Source organism: Lagopus muta, chromosome 26, assembly GCF_023343835.1.
Source record: "Lagopus muta isolate bLagMut1 chromosome 26, bLagMut1 primary, whole genome shotgun sequence".
In the NCBI taxonomy this organism is placed as follows: domain Eukaryota; kingdom Metazoa; phylum Chordata; class Aves; order Galliformes; family Phasianidae; genus Lagopus; species Lagopus muta.
Window position 1 is genome coordinate 2,542,887 of NC_064458.1, and position 6,469 is coordinate 2,549,355.

The window sequence follows — 6,469 nt, forward strand, 5'->3', positions numbered from 1 at the left end:
AAAAGAAAAAGAAAGAAAAAAGAAAAAAAGAAAAAAAAAGGAAAAAGAAAAAAGAAAGAAAAAAGAAAAAAGGAAAAAAAGGGAAAAAGACAAACAGACAAAACGGACAAACGGACAGAAGTCCCTCGGTCCCCGTTGGTTCCCGCCGCCTCCATCCGATTCCCCGCTCCTTATCACGCCGGCCCGCCCCGCGCCTCCTGCTGTGTTTGCTCCCAATCTGAGCCTCGGCCGGGGCCAATGGAAATGAAGCCCGGCCGGTTAAACATTAAATCCTCCCTCTCCCCTTTTTCCCTGAAGCTCCACATCCCCACAAAACGCCCCAAACCCCGCTGCCCCCCTCACCCCCCCCCTCCCCATTTCCACCCCCCCCCCCAAATCCTCATCTCTACCTGTTAGGAACCCCAAACCCAAACCCATTCTCACTTTGCCACCCTTCCCCTTTTTCCCCATGTCTGTTTTTGGGGCTTGTGGCTTTTAATCAGCTTTGTTGGTTTGGGGGGGCATAAATGGGCGACTTTTATATGTTTTCTCCCCACTGAAACCATTGAGGGGGGGGGGAGATAACAGAGAAGAGAAAACTCTCGCAGTTGACCTTTGAATCAATGTGAAAAACCTCATTTAGCTGATAAGTCTTGAAAGGCCCAGAACTAATTTGAAAATACAGCTATTAAAATCCCATTGAGCTGGGTGTGCGAGGCGGATTTCCTGGCGCTGGCCAAATAATGGGGCTTCAACCCGAAGGGGAAAAGGAGAACACGGAGGGGTGACCATGAATATGAATGCGAGAACTCCTGGTTTTGGTGGGGAAATGGGAGATTTACGGCGTGCTCCTGCTGTAACCGAGCGGGATGTGGGGTTATTTTTCCTTTATGATTATTGTTTTTCTCCTCTGTGTAATGAATGCAATGCGTTCTCGTTCTGCTCGCTTGCTCTGTGGGTTGAGGGTCTCTGATGGGAGCCCATAGCACAAGGGTGGATGTGTGCCCATAGCACAAGGGTGGATGTGGGATTGGGGTGGGATTGGGGCTGCTGGGAGCTTGGTGATGCTCTATGGCTGGGATTGGGGCAGCCCTGAAGCTGTGTGGGGTTGGAATGGGGATGGATGGAGGGACGGATGGAGGTTTGGGAGCAGATTGTGGCCCAGCTGCCATCTCCTGCGCTGGGAATGGGGTTTGGGTGCAGCTCCTCTCCTCCTCTAGAATCATAGAGTCACTCAGCTTGGAAAAGACCTTCAAGATCATCAAATCCAACCACAACTTAACCCTGCCTAACAGCCTACAGCTCAATCAGATCCCCTCTGAGTCTTCTTAAGGCTGAACAAACCCAGGTCGCTCAGCCTTTCCTCATAAGAGAGGAGTTCCAGGCCCTTTGTCACCTTTGTGGCCCTTCGTTGGACCCCATCCAGGAGAAGAATGCTGCTGGGCATCATAGAGACACATGAAATGAATAATAATAATAATAATTAAACACTGGGTAATTAGAAGAAGTTAAAAAAAATAATAATAAAATAAAAAATTGAACATGGGTGGATGTAAAACCTTCAGCAAAAAGGCTGTAAAAATATCACAAAGTCCTGAGAAAATGAGTAACGCACCAATATTTGACTTCTGCAAGGATAGGCAAAAAATATCTCCAGTAACAGAAAAACGTTATGACCAAAACAGTAAATAGAGGGATGGATGGATGGATGGATATGAACTTGTTTGGGATTCAACCAAAAAAAAGAACGAAAAGAAACAGGAAAAAAAAATCACAGCTTCACAGCGATGCCTGGAACCAAAATATCCCATAAGGAAATCTGGCTGGCACCTGAAGGTTCCCATCCCTGAGGCTCGGTGCAGCCACTGCCTTGCAATGCAAGCCAAAATATAAGAGGAAGATGGAAAAGAAAACCCCAAAGAACCAAGGAGAGCTTTGCTGATCCCTGATACGTGGGACTTTGGGGCACTGGTTGGGATGGGCTGCATTTCCTGCAGTGTTTTGGGGTGTTTAGGGGAGCTGTTCCCCATTTCCCGCCCCAATTCCCCCAGGTTTCTCAGCAGTTTTGATCTCCCGCACGATGAGGAGCTCGGGATTCTGATCCACCCGGGATGCGATGGGTTTTCTTCTATTGTTTTGGCTCTGCCTTCCAACCGACGCAGCGACCCGCAGCTCTGCCTCCAAGCCCACGGCTGCAGGGCTGCAAACCTCGCGAGCGCCGCAGCTCCAAGTGCATTTATTGCGGGGCAATCGAGTGGTGAGATCTGCTGATGAAAGGGAAACTCAAAATCTCGTTAATACCTCGGAACGGTGCACATCATCTCCTGCAGGATGGAAAGCCGGGCAGGACGGCAGGAATTGGATGATGGATTTGAGAGCATTTGGGGGGCTGTTAAAGAATAACGAGACAAAAGGAGAGCGGGGTCGTCTGGCGTCGAAAGGAGGAGGTGGGATGCTGTAAAGGGGGGGATCCTGCGGAAAGCCAACGCTTGGAATTGAAAGGCAGACATGCTTACATGGGCTTTCAGGGTTTCAGGAGTGATCTGTGAGCTGTAGCTGTAGCTTAACTTCCAGCTTGGTGTCTGCAGGTGGGGATGTGAGATGTGAGGTGGCTCCCGCAGCACAAAGGAGGTGGTGTAAAATGGATTCAGCGCGCTTTGCAGGCAGTGAAGTTCAGGCCTGGAGGGCTTTGCTTGGCTGTAATGGGGCAGGAGGTGCACCAGAGAGCTGAGCTCCATTTGGGTGAGACGTGGCAGCGATGCTGCAGGGATGCTGCTGTCCCTGCCCCCCCCCCCCCATGGGTACCACTTTGTGCCCCATTGCTCAGACATCAGTGATTCCTTCACCTGCTTTCCCCCATGGTTCAGCCTCCAGGCTATGACCAAACCGTGCCCTGATTCCTTCTGGCATTGCATTGGGAGCACGCGGTGTGAATGTGAATGTGGGGAAGCTGTGATGCCCCCACTGCTCCCACCCTGGGACCCCCAATTTATGATCCAATACTTCAGAAGGCACAAACTGCGACCTGGACCCGCCATCCTAGCCCCCAAACCTGAAGCCACTGGGTTTGCTTTTGGTCCCCACGCTCCACGCACAAACAACACAAGCGATGACTTTGCCATGGGAGCATCCCCACATCCCTCCTGCCTCAGTTTCCCCACCTGCACCCTGGTGACTTCCCAGAGTGCATTAAGAGAGCGTGGCTGGGTTATTAAACCCGATGAACCCTGCGATGATTAGTAAGAGGGCAAGTCCTCCAGTGGGAAGATTATCTGCAGGGAGCGATGCCCCTGTGTGGGAAGTCATGCTACCGTGGCTGATAAAGAGCAGGTAATGAGCAAACTCTCTCCATTAGGGATAAAATTGCAAATGTATTCGGAGCCGCTGACGGCTGATGCTATCAGGGGCTGACAGAGATAGCAGCACTGCCGCTCTGCCTTCAGCCCCATTGCAGAGCTTTGGCTGGATGCTGGGCAGAGGGATGGAGGTGGGTGGTTCTGTGGGGTCGTGATCCCAAAGCTTCCACCATCGGTGGGGGGGGGGTCTTCATCTCAACCCCCCTCAGGTTGGGATGGAGGGGGCCGTGCGGGTCGGCGTTGCGCTGTGTTCTGAGTGCCCTTCCTGCAACAAGGCTTGGATGCAAGGCTCTGAAAATAGACCCACGGATCAATGCTTGTCTGAGAACTTCAATTTTTAAATTTATTATTATTATTATTAATTATTTTCTGGGCTGGACTTGAGGGATCTGGTGCCATTTCTGCCCTTGGAAGGGTTCGCCTCCGATCGCTCCTGGCCCCGAGACTTTGCTACAGTGAAACATGAGATCCTCCACTGCTTTTGCTCTGAGTTCTGTCCCAGACACATCCCTTGTCCTGACCAAAATATAAACACTTCAATGCCACCATCAGACTGCACAAACAGGGCATTTTTTCCCTCTAAGCCCAGCGATTGTCCAACGCTGCGTCTGATGCAGAGCTCCATTTGAGCGCTGCCACCATCACAGAAGGCAGCCAGGAGCAGCTCTGTGCCTGATTTGGGGCCATTTTAGCAGCCTTCTGTCAGTTTATGGCTTTGCTTCTATCCTACCTACCTTACAGTTGGACAAGATTTCAGTTGGTTCAAAAACAGGGCAAAAAAAAACCACCGAATTGAGAAACTTCCTGATGCGCTTCCATCCGCTCAGGCGCACATCCAGAGAAAACAAAGCGGAATGGAAGGAAGCGACCCCAAATCAGTGCCTCTCGTTCAGGCTGATATCAGAAACAATTTTCCTTGAGGAGAATTTGAAAGTGTCCCCAAAGTGGAAACAATTTTTCTTCGCCCCGACCCGGCCGCTCTCAGCAGCGCTGTCGGTTCCAAGGCGTTAAGAAAACAAACGGGGGATGATTTTGGTGCATTCCTGGTTCCACAGCGGGGGGTGATGCAGGTGTGCAGCAGGAGGGATGGGTGCCGTGCTGTGCGTGTGCCCCTGTGCAAAGGGGGGGGGATATGGGTGAAAGCAAAGAGCAGCGCTGGGCAGCCTGCAGCCGAGCTGGGCAGAACCGCAGCGCCCCGCCTGGTGATCGCCGTGCTTCGGTTCTTTCTTTCCATCCTCCTATTGCGTTTCCTTTTCCCTTTTCCCTTTTCCCCCAAGTCCTCCTCCTCCTCCTCCTCCCTCCTCCTCCTTCTTCTTCTTCTTCTTCATCTTTTCCTTTTCCTTTTCCTTTTCCTTTTCTTTTCTTTTCTCTTTTTCTTTTTCCTTTTTCTTTTTTCTTTTTCTTTTTCTTTTTCTTTTCCTTTTCCTTTTCCTTTTCCTTTTCCTTTTTCCTTTTCCTTTTCCTTTTCCTTTTTCCTTTTCCTTTTCCTTTTCCTTTTCCTTTTTCCTTTTTCTTCTTTTTCTTTTTTCTTTCTCATTTTCTTTCTCTTTTTCCTCTTTCTTTTTCTTTTCATTTTTCCTTTTCCTTTTTCCTTGGGGGTTGGACTCGATGATCTCTGAAGGTCCCTTCCAACCCCTACAATTCTGTGATTACTTTTATTTCCTTTATTTCTTTTTTACTTCTTTTACTTCTTCCCCTTCCCCTTCCCCTTCCCCTTCCCCTTCCCCTTCCCCTTCCCCTTCCCCTTCCCCTTCCCCTTCCCCTTCCCCTTCCCCTTTCCCCTTTCCCCTTTCCCCTTTCCCTTCCTTCCCTTCCCTTCCCTTCCCTTCCCTTCCCTTCCCTTCCCTTCCCTTCCCTTCCCTTCCCTTCCCTTCCCTTCCCTTCCCTTCCCTTCCCTTCCCTTCCCCTTCCCTTCCCTTCCCTTCCCTTCCCCTTCCCTTCCCTTCCCTCTCCCTTCCCTTCCCTTCCTTTTTCCCTTCTTTTTTACTTTCATTTTACCTTGATTTCCCCCATTTTTTCCTCCTTTTTTTTCCCCTTTTTTCCAGCACCCACCCCCACTTCCCATGCAGACCCTGCACACCCACCCACATCCCCCACCCATATCCCCCAACCCCATTGATGCCCCAGCCCTTCATGGTCCCCCAGGGCCCCCCATTCCCCTTCCCCCTCCTCACACCCACAAGGCAGCGCCCAGCCAGGCACGTCACCATCAAACTGATGTGCCAGCAATATCCAACGCGGAGTTAAAGCCACTCGTGGGAGTTTCAATAATATCGACTGCCCAGGATCAATGCTCTGCACCAGTCCCTCCCCCCCCCCCCCCCCCCCCCCCTGCACACGGCACAGGGCCGGAACACATCCAGTGCTGTGCAACACAGAGGGGCCCAGGCAGGGCCCTGATTGCAAATCCATCCTGCGTTCACACATGATTAATTGCTTCGTTACCAGAAGCAGCAGCTCCTCGTGGGGGTCAGCGTTAAAGGGAACGGTGGAAGCTTCTTTCCATGCTCCCAGGGAGGGATGGTGGGAGCCCCCCACACACCTCAGCCCTGGGGGGGGTGGCATGGGGGTCACACTCAGTGCTGTCCCCACTGGGTTCCGTTGGGAGCTCAGTGTGTGCAGTGACAATGGGCAGCAATGGGGCAGTGTGTGCAGTGACAATGGGGCAGCAATGGGGCAGTGTGTGCAGTGACAGTGGGCAGCAGTGGAGCAGTGCATGCAGTGACAATGGGCAGGGCAGCAATGGGGAAATGCATGGAGACACAGTGGGCAGTGCATGCAGTGACAGTGGGTGTCCGTGAGGCAGTGTGTGCAGTGACAATGGGCAGCAATGGAGTATTGTGTGCAGTGACAGTGGGCAATGTGTTCAGTGACAGTGGGCACCCATGGGGCAGTGTTTGCAGTGACAGTGGGCAGTTTGTGCAAAGGCAATGGGCACTCATGGGACAGTGCACGCAGTGACAATGAGCAGCAATGGGGCAGTGTTTGCAGTGACAGTGGGCACTGCATGCAGTGACGATGGGCCCCTCATAGGGCAGCGTTGCAGTGACACTGGGACGCCCTCCTTGCCCTTCTGTGCTGCCCCCAGCTCCCTCGCAGTGCCTCCTGATCACCTCACCCCCCCCCCCGCCTTA